Source organism: Chiroxiphia lanceolata, chromosome 7 (assembly GCF_009829145.1).
Source record: "Chiroxiphia lanceolata isolate bChiLan1 chromosome 7, bChiLan1.pri, whole genome shotgun sequence".
Lineage (NCBI taxonomy): Eukaryota > Metazoa > Chordata > Aves > Passeriformes > Pipridae > Chiroxiphia > Chiroxiphia lanceolata.
The window spans coordinates 21,328,673-21,349,745 of NC_045643.1; positions in this window are offsets into that span (position 1 = coordinate 21,328,673).

The following is a 21,073-nucleotide window of genomic DNA, read 5'->3' on the forward strand; positions in this document are numbered from 1 at the left end:
TTCTTGTCCAGGCAGTGTGATTTTTTTTTTCTTCCTTTCCACGACGGAGAATAAGTGCAGGAAGAACAACAGCTGGTATGACTTTGATTGGGGATGCACTGAAGTGCTTTTGTTTACAGAATATTCACAGACACATGAGGCCTGGCAGAGTACTCATGTCACGCTTCTTCACATCTTTGGCAAAGTGCCAAAGAAATCTGGTTGAAATTTGTCAGTTGTATTTATTTTACTGTTTGCCAGAGACAGGTTTGTAAGCTCAGAGCATTTTGACATTTTATTTAGTTTCCTGCTGGCAAGTAGTTATTGATTATTAACTGATTTTAAGAAGAAAAGGGGCTTGGAAAGTTCTCAGAAAACTTCCTGTGTTCTATGAATCTGCACAAGATGTTGCTTACAGCACATCCAATCATTTCACCCAGGAGACTGATTTGCTTTGTCACAAGGAATGTCCATAGTTAATTTACTTGGTCACAGCTTGTGAAACTTGGCTTTTCTGCTGGTGCAATGTGAAGTAAACATTCCTTTACTCCAAAGTCAGGAAACACCTGTCTCTGTTTCTAGGAGTCTCCCAAAGCTCTAATGAGAAGGTAATTCTACCAACCACAATGGCAGAATGCCCATGGACCTAACGGTAATTGTGCTGTTTATTTATTATTTTTCTTCTTAAGAATTGACTGAAGACTAGTGACTTTGGGTATTTTGGTAGTCATATAAGAAATGAAGACTTAATTATTAAAATTCATGAAGTATCAATACAAAATGACTATTCTGTTTACAGTCAGGTGATATGGGTTTATTACAGTTCATTTACTAATTTTGACTGGTTGTTGGCAACATTAGCTACATTCTTGAAATTCTGCACTAAAACATATTTTTTATGGACCTGGATCATGTTAGGTTGGTTTTCTAGAAAATCATCATCACCTCTGTTGTTATTCATTGCTTGGTCATGGCTGGGTGTGGGTTTTCTGGGGTTTTGTTTGCTTTTTTGTGTGTCCCTGACCTTGACTATTCAGTAAATTGTGATATTTGGTTTCATTAATAAGCACTGATGTGTCAAAGAGTGTTTGCAATTAGAGCATGGTGTGAAAATCAAGCTTTCTGAAAGTTTACAAGCCATATTTACTCTCTTCTCCTTTATTAATTTTTAGATTCTGTACTGTAAACTTACACCTTTCTCCTGATTCTTTTCCTTTAGGGTAACTTACATGTTTTCCATTTCTTAGCTGTGGCAACATAAAACCTAAAAAATGTAGACTTGACTGAACTCTAAAGTTTCAGAAGCGAGAAGACAAATAGAATGAATCCCAAATGGAAAAACAAAGCCCTTTTGATATGGAAGAACTTACCTTTTAGAATGGTGCTCTCTTGGGATGTTGTTCAGTGAATCTGGCACTATTGCACAGTAGTACATTCAGGAACAGGAAGGGCCCCGAGTATAGCAACCAAGATTAAGGCTTTTACTGGCAATGTTAGAAAGGAAATAACTCAGTGCTGCATTTGGGTATAATGGACAAGATGTAGTATTAAATTTTGTGTGTACTGAAACACAACATTTTCATATTTTCTCCAGGAGTCAAGGGTATTTTAGAGAGGTGGCTTTTTTGTTTTGTTGTTGTTTTATCAGAGACTAACTGTATATCAAAGCTTGTAAAACATCTATGTAAAATTTCTGCTGTGTTCACAATTAACTGGCATGTTTTTAAGATCACTTTTTGCTTGTGGTGGTATTTGACAACATTAGGCATGTTCCTGAAATTCTAGTGGGATCCACAAATGTTCAAAAAAGAAAAAATGAAAATGAGTACTGCATATTTTTGAGTAATATTATTGAGTTTTAATTTTGCAGGTCAGTTTTGTCATAGGGAAACTTCATAGCTAATCTCAGATTTATGCAAAAATAAACAGGCTTCTTTTGACTGTATTTTGAAATTAAGACACATAGATCTTCCTTGTTGCAAAGTGTAGGACTCTAGCTATGACAAACTGAAGGATATATTCAGTGTTATCCAAAATATCTTTCTTTGTTTTCCAGTTCAGAATTGTATGACTGATTTAAGCAGTACAGAAGAGAGAGAAAAATGTTGAATTGAGCTAACTGAATATTGTCGGGAATTGTGAAAAACATAGAAAGTAGGTGAAGGATATCACTGAAAACAAACAAAAAACAAGATGGAAAATACTGCATATTGGATTCTTTCTTGTGTGTTTTCATTCCAGTGAAACATTTTGGTACCGAAGGATTGCTAGTTCTAAGTGTCAACAGCAACTGACTCTGTCCTGGGAATTTGCAGTCTAATCAGTTTTGATCCTTGTCTTTCAACTTGCATATTTCCACTCAGGGATAAGAGTTTGGTTGCCATAATTCATTTAATCATAGTTGTTTTATATTTAATCATTAGATTGTCACCAAAAGTAAATTCTCCAGGGAATGAGAAATATTATAAAAAGGTCAAACCAAAGTGATTAGGACTTAGCTTAGAAATGTATACTGACTTTTTTCAGTTGGCAGGAAAATTTGCTAGCTGAGGTGGGGGGGTTGGATAGTTGGGGGTTTTTTCTTTTTCCCAGTCTCTAATTTTCAGAGGTATTTCTTTCAAAAGCAGGCCTTACGGTTAAGTTTTTCTAAGCTTTTTGGCAGGTATGGAACCGTGTGTGTTTGGCAATTTGGTATTCACTTTGTTTCAGTATCCCAGGTTCTCTGCAAGGTCTGAGGAAAAAAAAAAGAAGTGTCTTTGAACGATCTTCAGAGTTACGATCGATTAAATTCTGTCAAATTAAATACATAACATAGAAAACAGTAAGATAGCAAATATATCTTGGAGTTACCTCAGTGGAGTGGGCTTGGGGTAGGGGGAAGAGGAACATTGCTGCTCAGAAACGGAGTCCTTTAGGGTGTCAACTTCAACCAAATTAAAAAATGTGTGCCAGCCTCAAGTTGGCACGCTTGAGTTCACTTCACTCCAGTCAATGAGGCACCTTAGCGCAGTAAGCACAATAGAGACAAAGAGATGCCTTGCAACTGACAGAGAGAGAAAAGAGTCCTTTGAGATGAAATGTTAACATAAGAAGTGAAAATGGTTTGTGGTAGTCTCAAGCTGGCTCTTTTGGGTTCACTTTCCTATAGTTACTGAACTATAGTGCTGTACCTTAACAGAGAAGTCTCAATAAAATTAGAAAGATATCCTAAAAAGGACAGAAGACGAGAGAGAGTAAAAGAGAGCGAGAGAGATGGAGAGTTCTTTTGATAAGAAGCTTAACAAAAGTGGAAAAAATGGTTTATGTGAATGTTAGTTTTCATGGCAGTCTCAAGGTGACACTTGGGCTCCCTTTATTACAGTCAGTAAGCTACTTTAGCAAACAAAGGAGAATGGAGAGAAGGATGGCTGGAAACAACAGAGAAAGGGAGAGAAAAAGAGACCTCTTTGACAGCATCTAACACAACATGAAATCTCTGCCTCTGTGTTTCCATTTTTGAAATGTTTTTTGTAAGACAGAGAAACACAAATGGTTGAATCTTTGTGAAGATACTTCATAGATAATGGAACAAATTAATTGCCGAGATTTTAAATTTGCTTAAGAAACAAGCAGATTAATTGTTCTCAATTAAAAGATTGGGCGAGGGCTGTCAATTCCCTTCTCATCTCTCTAAAAAGAACTTTTTTTCATCATGTTGTTTTCAGAAATGAATAAATAGCATCCAAAACAGGAAATTCTACAGTACTGTTGAATTCATATAAAATCCTCTTTATGGATAAAAATGTGTGCAAAAAAGTAACTAGAATTAGAGGTGTGGGGTTTTTAATATGGTACTCAGTAGTGCTGAAAACTAAATGGATGCAGGCTTACACTTGTATCATGTTACTGAGGAGTGAGTCTGCCTTTCTAAACAGGTGAAAGAAAATTTGTCTTTTCTCTGCATTTAATCCAGTCCTTTGTTTTTTTAGGTATTCAATTCAGTCTAATTTTAGGTATTGAAGTTCTGACTTTAGTTCTCAGTCTCATTGGAAAGGAAATACATTTGATTAGGTTCCACAAATTTGAGCTTTTTAAGGTGAATTTGAGAGTAAAGAAGATTTCAGGTCTTTTGTACCTGTTAGGTAAATATATGAGGTAAACTAAACCATACCCATCAAAGCTGTAATTAAAAGACCCGTGAAAATTGGCATATTCTGAACATCATCTATTCACTACGAAATGGGCCATTAGATATCTGGCTGACAAATGTTTTCATTCTGAACTTAATGTGCACTGATCGTACGTCATCTGCAAATTCTGTAGAGGCACACTTTGGAAAGGAAGGGAAGTCGGTCGCAAATTATTCCTGCCCTCCATTAGGCAAATTGTCAACTTTGTAGAATCAATAGGAGATTCTTTATAATATACAAATTGGTATGTAGCCATGAGCAAAAGCAATGGGACAGCCAAGGATGGAACTTAATTAGAGAGCAGAACTTGCTTTTAACAATATTGGCTATAATGAAGATGCACTGCTAAGCAAACAACATTGAAGCTTCCAACTTCTTCATAATTTTGTAATGTAAAATCCATGGCACTCCAACTCTACTACCTTTTTTAATAAAATTTCTGTATGTAGAGAAAAATTGCTTTATATAATTAAATGTTATTATTAAATGTTATTATTAAAGAAGATGATTAAGTTTATATAACTATTCTAAAAGTATGCAATAAATAAATTAACAAACAGATTAACAAAAAATGACTGAATAAATTTCAGTTTTTTGTAAATTGTTCATTTGAGCCTTATGCTCTCATATTGCATGATTGTTGATTGAAGTCATGGTGATATCTGTAATGGACTAGTTTGAAATGTTTCAGTTTAACAAGTAAAAAATTATATTATTTAATAAAATAAAATAAAATTTAATTCACAATAAGAATAATGAAACTTTTCCAATTCGAAGTTTTCCATTAATATCCATCAAATATTCAAACCCAACCTTTAAGATACTAGAAAATTTACTGATATTGCCAAGTATTTCACTATTTTCATTAATATTCAATGAAACTGTTTGGATTGGTCCCTGACACCTACATTTCAGTTATCTTGTTATACTGACTCTATGAAAGCCTTTGTTAAATGCTGGAGATAGCTGAGGATTGAGTTCTATATATTTTGTCATAACCAAGAATTATGGATCAGTTACATTGTATCTGGAATGTGCAGAAGATGGTGTTTTCTGTATCTGCAACCTGGCCAATATAAGAGCACGGAGAGCAGATGGACAAAAGTAGGTGAAGAAGACAGCACTTTTTTCAGCAGTAAAAGTGTATTCTTGTGATTCAGATTAATAGTGGTTCTTTGGGTTTTAAAGCTGACTGTGATTTTCACAAGGGACTGCCATATATCCACAGGGCTAGGCAGCAGCACCTGTGGCCGATTTCCTCTTGTTTGTTTTGTTACTAATCCCTTCAATTGTGACAACACCCTGAGCTGACTTTGTATCAGCTCAAATAGTGCTGAAAAATGGAACCATTTAACTTGTGCTGGATGAAGAAACAGAAGTGGGAACTACAAAACTATTCAAAAACTAAAAGAATAGAACCAATAAGGAGAAAATTGGAAAAGAGTGAAACAAAAGAACAGGAGATGAAAAGAGAAGAAACACAAGAAGCTGGTTGTCTCAAGGCAAGGAAGATTTCTTTAGTCAAGCCTAGCAGTACTGGTCCTGCATTTTGGAGTTCCATGAATTCTTTTTTATTGATACTCATTTTGACTTGACAAATTACTCAGTCCCCAAGTTTAGATGATTTGAGAGACTAGATCCAAAGCAACAAACTTATTAACTACCTGTGATATGACAACAATCAATTTTAATTGGTAATGGTGGCAAGAGTAATTTTTCAGCTCTAAATTAAAATATTCTTTTTTTTCTTTCTTGCTAATGTGGTGGGGTGTGTGTGTGAGAGAGAGACAGACTGACATCCATCTGCTCGGACTACAGAGACTAATGTGAACAAACATGCAGCATACTAAAATGGTCCCCTTAAGAACCAGCACTTCTATTTAGCATTATTGTGTGCCATCCAGTTTTGTAAGCTGTGGAAAGACAGACCCCCAGACAGTTCATGTAAATTATGTTAATGATTACTGTCTACTCTCTGTCAAGACCAGTACTGATACTTTGCACCATGAAATCAATTCTTCCTTTGCTTCTAGTTTCTTTGTAATGAGCCCTAAGGTAAAACCACATCAGAAAATAGCATCTCCTGTCCTTCTCAGTATATTTTGAGTGATGATTTTTTCTGATGTGAAGGCTCTAGATCTTCAAATTGGATTTCCTGTCAATGTGTCTTTTTCGAAGAAAGCGATTGCGCTTTTCAAAGACACAGTTTTAGTGTCTAGGTGAAGGGACTAAAATTTCAGGGGCTTAAGGTACCTCCTCTTGGCTTTGCTTTGATTTGCATTTTGCGATCGACTGTATCTCTCAACAGGAAGTACATTGAATTACTGTTGATACATACATGGCACCAGGTGTGATGCCTAGAAAACAACTCTTCTCCTACTTGTAAGGAAGGAAAGATAGAGGACTATGGTTAACAGTCAGGAGTGATAGAACTAAAAGCCCCATTTTTTGTTCCTCCTAATACTGGCGTAATGGAGAGGGAATGTCTGTCTGGTAACCCAGGTCTGCTGCATGAGAGTTCATTTTTGGCTAGGACATAATCAAGCTGTCTTATCTGTGCAGTTGCTTGTCTGTGTCTGTATCATGCTACTGTATAATGTCCAACCTGAATTAATGCAGCTGGAGCAGATGCTAAATGACTATATCTAAGTCACTTGTGTCCTATTTTACACTTCACTTCATGATCTGTGTGAGGCTGTGTGAACATTTGATATTCATTTTAGAGTCTCACCATATGTCCTCACATTTATAGGCCATAAATTCATGATCAACTACTCTGTTGATATTGGTATTGCTTCTCTCAGCTGCCTGTGTGAAAGAAAGCATTTGAAAATAACCTTTATACTAAATGTATGAATGACTACTGAAGAGTCTAAAATGTTCCATGTAACACTCTACTAACAGGGAGGAAAAGGAAAGTAGGGGGCTAGCTAAAAACATTGGATACTTCATGTAAACTTCTGTGAGTCTGTTATGCCCATGAACTCTATTCACAGGATTTGAAATAAAATCTCCAAATGTGTGTACAAAATTCTTCATTATTGCTTAACTTCCGGTAGGGAAAACAATGATTAAAAACCCCTTTCAGTATTGTCTTTCCTTTAAAAAAAGAGTCCCTTTTGTCTGTTGTAGATAGTAACAAACTATGTTAATTTCTACTATATGTTCCCTTTCCATAAGACATTCAAACACCTCACACTTTTTGTTTTTTATCCTGCAGTTCTTTTGAATCAGCTCTTCTTCCCTTCCCGTTTTTTTGTGTCCAAAATAAAAGGTCTGTTAAAACACTACATTCAGTTCTCTGTCCCCTTCCAGCTCTGTTAAACCCACAATATGTCATTTCAGATTATTGACAATTCTACATAAAGTTTTTTTTTCTTTATTATTAGCAATTATTGTGGTGAAATAGGAGAGTTTACACCTCTCTAAGCAGACTTCTATAAATAATACTTTTGGTGACAGTCACAGTTACCCTAATTTTCAGTTGGTATTAGGCTGCATCTTTGTTTTGTAGCTTAATGCTACATGCCTTATACAGTGGTCATAGCATAGCTTGGTGACCCAAGGTGAGTTTTGTATTGTGGGAGAATAGTAAGGCACAGTATAAACATGAAGAAATTGCTTTGCATTTTTATCCCTCAGTATGTTCCAGAAAATGGGTTTTAATACTGGCAACCTCTCTGAAGTACTGCTAGGATTAATAGAGTGCTGAAAAATGCTATTTATGTAAATAGGGTAGATCATGTTGTGCATCAAAGGCCTCCTCTTGAAGAACTACATGATTAATCTTCACTTACACGAGTAGCTGTGCTGATTCCAGTAGGTTGTAGTCTTGTTGCATGGCAATATCTAGTTACATATAAACAGGTTATTCATGACTCAACTTTTCATATGAATTCTTTTTTCCTCTCTCTGTCTCTTTAAGAAGTTGAATCTTCATTGACTTACAGCTGACTGTATCGGATTCATAAAATACTCTTTCACTTCTCTCTGGGCATATGCTGGATCATGAATTGTCTCCTTAGAGACAGCAGGCCACCTCATTATGGTTACAATAGACAAATTCCTAAGCATGTCATCTGCTTTTATGGCCTTGACTTGTACATTTTTACCTCAGAGACTTGCCACTCATGTTGACACAGATTTGTTGTGTGTGATGAAGTGATAAAATCAATGAAGAGGACACATGTGCTTCTCTAGCTTTCAGAAAGACTTTATTATTTATTGTTTATTGCTGTAACTTAAATCTACTCAACAATTTTCTGCAAAGGTACATTTACTTTTTGGATTTGTTTTATTCTGCCTGAAGCTTAGAAGTGGCTCTCAGTGCATACTGTATGTGTTAGCTTTGTAAAAGTTCCACTGGAAAATAGAGTGAATATAAATGTATATGTCTTGGCAAGAACTATACCCAAGGGGTGAAGAAGTAGCATTAAGTAAACAATTTTAGAAAAACAAGCAACCTGAATGCCAAGCATTCCTGTGTTATTCCCATTATCTTTCTGGCCCTCCCCTCCCCCCCAATACATTGCTATTTAAAAGGATAATGAGAGCAAAAAATACTTTTTACCCCTTCTGTTTTAAGACTTACTAGTAACCAGAGGTTTATGATAAAATTTTCGTTATTATTTTTGGCAGTTTGAAAAAAAAAAGAAAGTGAAACACCTGTTTACAGTAAAAAAAAGGCAGACAAAAAAAATGTCACTATGGCAGGGGCTGAAGAATGACAATGTATTTTCTGAAAGTCAATGGTACTCACAGTTCCAGGTACCCAAGAGTAGTACACAGCAGTTAGTTTGTCAATGCAGAGAGTAAATTTATTGAAAAAATCTAGAATAGGCTGAATTGTAGAAATTATGAAACAGACAAGAGCAGTATAGACATAGAGAATTTTGCCAACCAACTTCTAACAGAACCAAAGTTCATTTATATGTAAGTTGAGATTTGAAAAGAACTTTAGTAAAAAGTAGATTTTTTTAAATTGAATATTACAATGGTATTCTACCCAACTTCTCTCTACCCCAGGACACACATTACATCTTGTTTTTATTATCTTTGGTTAGCCTGTAATTTTATAATTGAGGACCTTGCTGAGGTAAAAATATAGACCACTGCAACACATCATTTTGCCAAGGGCTGGGTATGATGGTGTCTCAGAAGCAGAAGCAGCATGCAAAAGTATGATGCAGGACATGACTATGTGAGAGGAAAAACATGAGGTCGGTGCTCAGCAAAGTGCATTTGTCGTCTCCTTTGGTTGTTTGTTTTGTTTTTTTTTTTAATATGTTTAAAATTAATCTTACTCTAAGGGCTCTTCTTTCCTGCCTACCCACCACATATAACTTATTGGGAACTTTACAGTGAAAAGGTCAAGAATAAGAGTCCCGTTCAGGGGGATGGATCAGAAGTGAAACACAGGATCCAAGTGCTTGTTCCAGAAAACAGCACACAGTCACTGAACAAGCCCAGCCTGTTCTTAGTTTCTGGTAAGGCACTGCCATCAGAAACTTTTCCTCCACTGTATGGAACAATTATGCAGAGATTTTCAGATAATTTCATTTTAAAATATTCATTGTCTAAGTTTCTTGACAGATTTGGCAGAATAGTCTTGGTGAAGAAAGGGTTAGACATAGGTTAGGAGAGAAATTAATATTCTAATGAAAGAATTAACACTATTCACCTTGTTTGTTTGGTTGGGTTTTTTTCTTTTCATTTGCATCATCTTAGAGAATATGTAGGTCTTTACAGCACCAAGCCTTAAAAGCTTGCTTGCTTTTAGCTTACTGTAGATGGCCCTGCTGAATCCAGTGAGACTGTCTGGTAGCATGTGAAGTTAGGCATGTGCATACATCATTTGCGAAGTCATGACATATTTTTAAATTAGTGACAGAGGCTGTGGTTCTAGATGGTGACCCCTTGTGCTGTACTCCAGTAAGAGGAGAAGTTACTTTGTCTATGAATTTCTAATAAGTTCTGTGAATAGAAATCCTGAGGTGCTCAAACCCAACACACTATGAATTTCAGGGCTTGCAAAATAAGGCAAAACATTTCTTAAGCAAGTCACCCCCCACCTCCCCCACCCCTCAACTGTGTGAAAAATTTGAAAAGGAATATGTACATGCTGTTTAGTGTGCTCTCAGACTGTAAGAGAATATGATTATTCTCTATAGATGCTCTTAATTATATACAGAATTATAGAATATTATAATACAAACATCTTGTTTTATGTTTGTCAAGCACAATGAGGATTTGGGGGCGGGGAACCCACAAAAGCAAACCCCAAATCTAAGCACTAAAAATGGTACTAACCCTATTCTTAGCTCTGAGTACCTTGGCTCTTCCGTGTTCCACAGCATTATCCAATGCTTTTAGAATGATTTACTTATCAATGCATTTTGAAATGGCATTGTTTTGAGTTTTTTTCCATTGTCTGTAGCAACAGTTTTATTTGAATCCTCATGTTTACTTACTGAAGTGCATTTCACTTGGAATGGAAATGCAAAACATTAGTGCAGGCTTTGTGAAATTTGCCACTTCTCTGACATGTGAAAAGTACTTGAGATAAGGACATCTTTTCAATAGTTCTGGCCAGGAGCGGAGTGGGGGGAACCCATAAGCTCTTCAAACAAATGTAGACTGCTTATTTGTCAGCGTTGTGTATATTTAATGGTCTCACAGATTCTGTATGCTTTTTGTTAGAGTTTAATTCTACTGATTTCTCCAAAGATAACATCTTATTTTCAGCTGTGCTAAAATTTTTTTTTTGCTCTGCTGCTTTTGTTTGTCAGTAAACAAGAACAAAGAACTACACATACCAAGGGAGCTAAGCTATATAGGGCTGGATGTACAAAACTAGAATAGCTACAAAATTTTAGGTTTTTACTTCATCAAAACATTATTCTGCTAAATCACTTGATGTTTGCTCTACTGGGAGTTTGGTACAACTATACTCTGATTTTTCAATATCTCTGTTGTATAAATTATCCATGCCCTAAATCATTACATTTTGTTTAAATAGTGAACGGAAATGGCATTTAAAATCTACAAAGCATTAAAACTGCTTACAGATTACTTACATCAGTGGCTTATAACCTTTTTGATTTGTGAATCCCCAAGTACTTTTCAGCAGAGGCATGTATCTCTGCAGCAAAGGTTAACTTACTGCAGTAGGCTTCCTTTTCACAGCGAGGTTGTGTGAACCCAAAGAGTCTGCAGACCACATGTTGAAAACTATTGATCTACATTATTTATATATGACTTGTTCAGTGCTGATGTGTTCCTGCTTTTGAGATGACTCAGTAAGACCATGCAATAGTTTTCAGGAAGGAACTGGAAAAAGAAAATGTAACCCTTAAAAGGGGAGGTTTAGATCAATAAAATGTTTCCACAATTCAGGAATTAGACCTTCTTCTTGCCAGTAGTGATAAAATCTCCAAAAATTATTAATGAATGTCTGTTTTATACATGGTATGCTACAATAATTTGCTGGTGTCATGGAATCACTGCAGCTGGAAAAATTGGTTCAATGTGTATTTAGAAAGATGTGAGATTCAGTTTGCTGGTGGCTGCCAGACACTGGATTCCTTGTGCACTAAACCGTTTTAAAGATATTTAGATTACATCTTCCAGCTGACTAAAAAGGGTCACCCCAGACATGTTTGACACATACTTCTTTCTACCTTGTACCTTCATTGAATTCTAACACAATAAGTTATGGACTTGATCTTGAGATAAAAAAAGCATCTCCTTGCCCCTTAAATTGAAGGTATAGGGTTCTGGGGATAAGATCCATTCCGTTATTGTGTTTAACACCAAGTAAGTTGAAATTCAACAGCAGCATAACACAGCTGTTGGTCCTATTGGCCTGCTTTAAAATGTTTCTTAGTTTCTCAAGATTTCTACTAGGCAACAGGCTGACTTCATGTTGTAGAAGATACGAGTTGTGGTAAGACTGGTAATATTTAAGGCATGAGATGCTTCTCAAAATGGGGAGTATTTAGAACTTAAGGTGTGTTGGATAAAGGCAGGTATAAGCCTGGTGCAATTGTGTGCAGCTGCTGAGGTGCTCACACAACCTGAGGTGAGTTGGCTTCATCGGTGAGCAGTGATACAGCGAGTGACGTGGGGGTCTTTGAGGATTTCATAATTATTTTAGTACTCAAATAAATAAAATATTTTTAAACATTTCAATATCAACATTGAATACCAGGATGTAAAATGAACACTTTTCCTCCTCTGATATTCATGTGAGCAAGCAGCTAATTCTCTTGGTGTGTTTCTAAGATGACATTCAGTAATGTCAGAGATACTGTTTCACATGGTAGTGAAGTTGTTGTTTTTCTTGAGGATATCGCTTCTTGAGCTATTCTTGTGCTCATGCTTTCTAGGCTTCCTAGTGTACCATGTTGTGACATGAAATTCTTTTAAATGTTAAGTAAGCCCGTTCTTTTTGGTTTGTTCTTTGATCACTTTCCATCGCCTAATTTTTTTTATTTTTTTTTTTACTGGTTTCAGAAGATGATAAATAAGACAAGTTTTGAGGCATAATGGTAAAATGCTTATTTCTTAAACATTTTAAAATATTATTTATACTAAAAAAAGATGTTTTATAAAATGTAGATATTTGTCGCAGAAAAGACCAGATGATTTGTTTATAAAAAATTGTTATAAATTGTTTTTTAAAATATTGAGTTTCTAGATTTTGTTAATATATCATGTAAGCTTTTCTGGGCATCTTGTTGCATAAGCTCCCTGTCTAGGCCACACTCTCTAACAGAAGTGTCTGTATAAGCAGTCGTTCTGAAATGCTGATTCTGTTATTTGATTTGGGATTAAGCAGTCTGTTGCGAGCCATCTGTTTCCCTATGCATGTGTCCTTGAGAGGTTAGATTTCCACAGATATTGCCCCATAATTTTAGCCAGTGCTTGAAAGATCAGAATTAGCTGAGACATATGCCACTGAAATGATCTGTCTTATCCTAGAGGACTGGCTGGTTTTTGACATCAGTGCCCATGTTGGAGAAAAGTTTACTCTCTCTCATTGCTGCTGATTTAGAACCCTGCTGCTTTTGGCCAAATGCCATGAGACTTAGTAGCGCATCCTTTGAGGGTATTTGAACAGTTGATGCTCAGTGAGTGCATGAAAAGCTCCATCAGCTTTCTAAGCCACAGCTCTCCTCCTGAACTAATTCCTCCACCTGATGCTGCCTTACTCATGTCTAACTGAAACTGCTGCTACTGCTCACGCAACATCATTGTGGCCATTATGGTCAGAAGATTGGTGTAGGTTCAGAGATTCTTTGGAGACTTAAAAAGTCTTACATAAATTGTACCTTGCTCTTGTGTGATGTTGTTGTTTGGTTTTCTTTTTCTTTCTTTAATTTTTTTTTTTCCTGGGTGCCTCTTCATGTATGAGCACATGGGTGCTGGATGTATGTGTGATGCATACTAAAAGACAAGTGCCACGGTAGCGATCTAGCCCTGTAAGTTTGGTTTAGGTGTTGAAAGAAGCTCAGACTGGAGAGCAAATGCTTGAAGGCACTGTGAGAGCCAGCCTCTCCATGCTCTGTTTACACAGGTAGTTGCTTAAACTTGGGATCCTCAGGATGTAACTTTGTCATAAGCCATGTGGGGCCTCACAGGTCTCTTCCAGCCCTCTAAAAGTTATTTAGAAAGCCACTCACAAATACCATTTCTGGATCACAAGTCTTCATTTCAGCTCAGCCTGAAACAAATTCAGATTTTCTTCTGCTTTGGTGTTCCATAGGCGTAACAATTCCAGGGCTGGTTTCGTACCATCATCTCTAAAATTTTGCTATGCCTTGCACTACAAACCAATTATCCATTAAATGTGTCAGAGTTCAATGATGTTTTTCAGCCAACATGATAGGCAATCTTGTGCAGAATTATTTATTTTTGCTCTTGAATCTGTTTGTTTCAAGTCTTGCTTGAGATCCTAATTTCTGAAAGTTCTGGAAGATATGGGTTCACAATAGGGTATTGTTGAACCAGTAAATCCTATTAAACCTTATGTAATTTTTTTTGTGGGATTTTTTTTTCTTTAATGTTAAAGACCGGTTTTGAAATGTTTTTGCTTTTACTCAACAGTCTGACTACAGAACTACTGATGTTTCTATACTTCTGGCTGGAAATTTGCTAACTCAGGCACTACATACATGTCAAATCTGCATTTGTACACACAAACCAGATGATTGGTCAAGTTAACATTTGCCAACTGCCCTGTTTATTTGCACAAATGTAGTTTTTATGCGTGCGAAACTGATGTGCTTGCAATTCTGTGGTTATGTTAAGGGAAGCTTGCTATAAATGTATCCCCTAAAATTTAGTTTTTGATTAAAAATACCTAGTAGGCAATCCTCCTGATAGAGTTTCCCAATTTACATTTCCAGGTGAAAAGGAGGCTTTAAAACCTTTAAAAGCAGCCATGGAAACAGAAGCTGCACAGAGCTAGGCAGTGACATAGGGCATCACATCTAAGAGGCACATTTAAGGGGGAGCTTGTCAAGAGCAGAAAATGATGCTTGCTCTCTCTTACTGCAAAATACTGGACTGCTGACGTGATCCATTACTGGAAATATTAGGATATGAGAAAAATGAGAAATTTTAATGGAAAAAAAGAAAAGTCTACCTTTTTTTCCTTCTTTCTTCTTCCTCTCAGGAAAGGATTTTAGGAAGTATGGAGCAATTCCTTCTCTAAGCAATAATTTCACCTCCAAATAATCAGTGACAGAATATTGAAATGTTAGTGAAATCCAAGAGAATTATTTTAAATAATAAGCAACACCACACACACAAGTAGTACATTGTGAATTATGTAATCCTAGGCTTTAATAATTCCTGCATATAGAATATCTGGGTGTAAATTAGGCTGCCTGTAGGTATTGGGATGCAATTCAGTCAAATCAAGTGAAAATTTTGAATTGTTGACTTTCAGAAAATGTTCACTCCTGTTTATATCTGCTAAGTCTCTATTTTAAAAATTTAGAATTTCTGTAAAAATCTGATTCTGGTATCCATATGTATTGCTAATCCTTCACAGAGTACTATAGTAACTGCACTATGAGGAATAGAGATGGGTATGAGCTTTTCCTTTTTTTGAGGAATGCACAGTTCTTCTGCTTTTGAAGAATTCCAGTGCAAGCACTGCTTCTGAGCTGCATGTGGCTGGCTCTTCTGTTAGTTAAAATTGCAAGAAAGCATTCTATTAGTCATCACTTTTTTTTTTTTTCCTCAGGCTCTTTAGGATTTTGAATGCAGTGCAATGCTATTGCCTTCATACATAACAACATGGATTTTAACATGGAGTTAAAATCTACATAATTTGCAGTTATTTAGTTAATAAATATCCTCAACAATATTTTACACAAGGCAGCTAAATTGTATAGTATATATTATTAAAAAATGAAATTTAATTTTTGAGATTCTTCAGTTTTTCTTAAAAATTCTGCATTTAGGCAGAGGTTGGGAACAAAAGAAACTGTTTTTTTCCATCTTCAAAACTGCCACGATACTGTACAACAGCAAAGGAATTGTTCTAAACCAGGTCCTGCCTGTAAGAACATGAAGGAACCTTATGTGATGGTGACAGCTTTATTCTTCTTTTCTGAAGGCACATTCCCGATTGAATGCCAAAATTAAAATATATTCTGCATTATTGAGGTATTGTGCTTCAAGGATTTGGATGCTTATCTTTTGAGTCTGGAGAACTGCTTGGCAAATCAAAGAAACAGGAGAGGGCTTGGTATAAACAGGAGATCTAGTGGTTTATCTTCTATTGTTGCTGATGAAGAACATCAAAAGCCTTTTTCCCCCCCAAAGTATTAGTAAATTAAAAGCTTAATGCTTAAAAAACAGTCCTTTGAAGAGTCCTTTCATTTGTGCCGTGTTCCAACAGAAAAATGATTCTGCTCATCTTGTCTATCCTCATGATTCTTTTCCTGTCATCCTGGATTTAATAGAATAAACTGTTTCACCTCTTATGCCTTAGAGCTCATTCTAATTTAGTTGAACTTGATTTCTAAGATTTCAGCACATTCAGACTGGAATTTTCCCTTATTGGTATCTCTTTTTACCTCTTCCTCATTTTTTTCTAAAGCAATTTCTTCTAATTTGGGAAAGTAAGAAAGATGAAAAAGAGATGTCTTGCTAAGTGCTAGATAGAGATAAATTCTTCTACGGCAAATTTATATTTGTGCAGCAAGTCTGCATGAAATTTGTTCTGTATATGTACCTGAGTTGGTGATCCAAAATGGGAGAGAAAGCTTTTACCAGACCTTTGTGTAGGGGGTTAATATCCTCCTCAAAGAATATGCAGGCTGCTGGGGGATGTTGTCTTTTAAAATTTTTGTGTGTGTTAATAATCTTAAAATTATGATTTACTAATACCGAACTGGTAATTGACTAAGTAAGAAAATATTGACTTTGAGTAAGAAAATATAAACTGAGCTCATTCTTTCTTGAGTTTCTTTAGAAGACTGTGTACAATTAAAATTAAAATATTAAAATAGTTGTCTTATATATATCTTTTTGTTTGTTTAAGATTCCGTTTTTTATTCTATCTTGTTCCAGTATAGTTCATACGTAACACTGATAAAAATATTCCTAGCCAACTCTGCTGCTAGCATCCATAACTTACTTTTTCTTCTCTGTTGTCTGGAGATATTTTCATCAATAACTTTTTGAAGTTTAGTCTTAACGTTTTTTTGTGTGTTTTCATCTCTGCACTTGATTTATTGAGTGAATGGAAGGAAACATGACTCACCATTCAATCCTTTTGCACCTTGCTTATTTCAGTCAGTAGGGAGAGTAAAAATTCTTTATTCCTAAAGAGATTCCACTCATGAAATGATTGCAAAGAATATTAAACGGCTACCTTCAAAATTAAGCAGATTAGAATATGTTGAATAGATTCTTTTATGGCACACAGAAGCATCAAAAAGATTTTCTCTAAAAAGATTCTCTACCTTTAATTTACAATTAATTCCAAGAAAAAGAAGAAAAGTCAACTCCAGGAAAGTAGAAAAAATAGCAAGTTGAGACTGTTGAAATATTTTGAGGGGGTGAGTAGGTTGTTTAGTATCAAGAAGAATTTGTTGCTGCTGTTTCCACAGTTTTAGTAACCAATCAGAAAGATTTGCCTTGAATTTGTCCTATGTTCCCTTCTAGCAATGCTTATGGCTTCGAACTCTTTCTCCAACTCTTGTTCATCTTCCCGAAAGGAGCTATATCAGATGAATGTTTGTCACAGTTGGTTTTTTGGGTTTTTTTGGTGTGTTCTGGTTTCATCAGCCTTCATGGCCCCATGCCTCTTGGCATGTAGCACAAGCACTACTGGTGACCTGATGTCTTAACTGTCAGTCACTGTGAACTGCTTTATGAAACAGGCTTACCAGCTCATAAACTGAGAGCAATCCTGTTTACTGCCATTTCTAGATTCAGGGACTGCTTGCAGCTTGTTAGTGTTCTACCAATGCTTAAGGCCAGACATCTACACTACTGTAGGTTTTTCTTGATGTTTCTTGGGTAGGGTTGGTCTTGTATGAATGCTTGTAGTGTTTCATCTGATATAATGGGATTAGACCTGAGGGTGACTGTATCAGAGCATGTGACAAGTTTCTGCAGTATATTGTGCATGCAAAGGTCCAGTATATTTTTTTTTCTTCTGCATTAGTAGATTTACAAGCATTATTTTTAATCCTGCTGTGGCAATTTCTGAAGGCAAAACTCCTTTTTTGCTACGAAAATAAAGTAATTATCATTATTTGTTAATTTTTTTCTTTCCATTACCTGTTTTACTTATAAGTTGCTGTCTGTGTCAGCATTTTTATTCTGTTTGAGCTTTGCAGTTTGTTGAAGGGGTAGATGTATATTCTGAAAATAAACTTGAATCTATTAAAGTGGCTAACATATAGTGATGTCTCTGTTTTGTAAATTGAGTTCAGGCATAGGCTATCTATCTGGTTGGCAGCAGTGGAGGTGCCTTTTTGCTTGAATTTTACTGTTTAAGCTTTTAGAGTTGCTTTCGAAGGTGGAAGAGGGGTCAGGGTAGCATCAGATTCACACATTACTGTCTTTAGTGAATTTATATGAATGACCTCCTTTGAAGATTGAAGAATGTGGCACGAGTATGCATAAAGCCTCTCAGACTTTGAGGAATGTGATCTTTTGTCTTTTGTGCGTGATCTTCTATTTGACTATTGATATGTTTTGCTATTCAGGGATGATGAATTTGGATACATTTGATTAAAGAAAGGAATTAAAATATGATCACCTCTACTTAGCATCAGTGCACTTCTGCTGCAGACTCTAATATTGCTAAAATTACTGTGGGGTTAACCTTGATTTTGTTTTATTGTGTTTTAGCCATGTCAGGTAGCTCTGGCACTGGACCAACCTACCCTGAGTACTGCCTCTTTCTCATCTGTCTAGATTGCATCCTTCAGCAGGGAGTGTAGAGTCTCATTCAGAGAAGCTTATCCAATAGGCACCAGCATAATTAATATATATTTTCTGCTTTTTCTCGAAGAATTGTAATACATAAAGGACAATCAGCTTTACTCATGAAATTGCAGACACCAAGGGGGACTTAATGTAAAAGCAAGTGTATCCCATTATCTCTTTCTCATTCTGCATATCGCAGCTAAAGCTGTGAGAAACTAGATGCTGCACTTATGACTAATCCAAACACTAAAGTCCAGTGGATCTTCTGATCTTTAGTATGTTCAGAGCAATGAAAACAAAGGACCAGAGTTCTCCATTTTCTCTTTACTGGAAATCAATGGCAGATATGGGAGTAGGAAACAAAGTTAGGGCATAAAGGGCAAGTGAATTTTTTCTTTAACTAATTATCTTTTTGCCTTTATTTCTAATGATTTTCCTCCCCAGTACAACTAAGCAAAACATCTAACATATTGCCTTTTATACAGTTGGAGAAGTGAGAGTGTTCTTCCCAATGACTCAGTGACATATGGGAGTGATTTTATTTGTTATAAATACTAACTAGCTCTGGTTTGGTATGGTGGGGTTTTTTTAATTTATTTTATTTTGAAAGAAGGCACACAAGTTTGTTCTTAGAGCCTTTGACCATACTACTAAAGCCCTTCGCAAATGCTTGCTGATTTCTTTCAATTCTCAGTTTAACCTGCCCATATTTGAATAAGCAATTCACACGTAAAACTATTACTAGAAAGTATAGACTGTACATTAAATCCACTTTCTCATCCTGTACCATGACAACTTATAATAATGGAACACTTGTAATATTTTATTTCAAGAATGAAATATGATACTCCCTTGGCAAGTCAAATTTTGAGAAGTGGCAATGATTATTGAATTCTCTGTCACAAATAGAAATCTGGATGAAAGGGAGAGATCCCATTCACTGAAATATGAATTGAGCCAAAAGTTTCCATTTAGCTGTGTGGGAAAGCATCTGAATGTGTAAAACCTATTAACAGTAACAAGAGTGGTGTCATTTTAAAGCTTTGCAAATAGTTGTGCTTTCTTCTTGATATTGTTGTAACTGGAAAAAAATATGTATCATGCTGACCTTGGTAATGGGGAACAATATGAAAGAGCCTAAGCTAATGGAGAATTGACAGAAGACATTTCTCTGGGGTGTGCTTTGTGTCTCTTCATTTCTCCTTTTTTTGGCTGCCACTGTCCTTGGTTGGCTTCTCCATTCAGCTGGGGAGTTCTCTGATGGAATTACTTCCTCAGCTGTAGTGCCCTACCAGCCAGCAGCTGCATAGCCTGAATCAGTGTTGCTTATATCATGGGGAAGGAAATCTTTGCATCAGACCTATGAATCTGTGAGACTAAAATTTATTTTTTCCCCCTCCAAGGAAAGCATAGATAATTATGGACATTTTCCTTTTATTAAAAAAAAAATTGCAAAATGAAAATAGAATAAATTCCAGGAAAAAAGGGGCATTTCTTTAATTACTTTTTAAATTTCAGGGTTCTTAAGAAATTCTTGTTCAATTTTTTTTGCTTATAAGCAAACATGAACATTGTGATGCAGCTCTGCACAGCTGGCAGCTTGCAAAACATATACAATATGGGCAGTAAGATAAGGTGAAGGCTCATTAACTTAAGAAACTGGTATCAGATGCCTGGAATTTAAGTAGAAAAGCACAGCAATCACTTTATTTGAACCTATGAAATATACACAAACATATGCATATATGATATACAATTTATTTATGTATATCCCTCTGCACAAGTGTGAATATGAAAATATTTTAAGCATTGAATTTTTATAAGCTCTTGCTACGCCTGTATTGAAAATCAGCATTTGATATTTTTCCCTACTTGCATCTTTTTTTGCTTTTACGTTAAAATTAATTCTTTTTGTCTTGAGGGATAAAGACAAGACTTTTTCCTTGCTGCAGTTCCAATAGAAGATCACTTGATGCTTATAACAGCTTGTCAGTCTGAGAACTGTTAAAATAAGGCTGAAAGAAAGAAAAGCTCCATTTACTGTGAAAACCCCTGGTGGGATGAAAACTATAGTTCATTTCTTTGGATAACAAAAGACACTTCCATGTCCTCCTCACTAGCAACTTTTTTTTTTTTTTTTTTTTTGGCACAAAAGGCAGAATGAGGGGGCAAGCAATACCCTAATTATAACTGCTTTCCCCCAAGAATTTTAGCCTACTTTGCTTGCTCTGGCTTAGCAGGACATCCTGCTCTATATTACTCAAGAACTATGAGTAAAGGGTTAATTTTCCCTGTTTGGATGCAGTGTGCAGTGCTGGAGGAAGGACAGCAATATGCAATGCAACTCTGACCTTCTCATTGTTCTATAATGTCATTGGCTGGTTACTCTCGTGCACTTTCACAACCTCAGCACTTGTGCTGTTTCAAGGAGGGGTCATCAGTGACCAGTCAAACACAGGATTAAA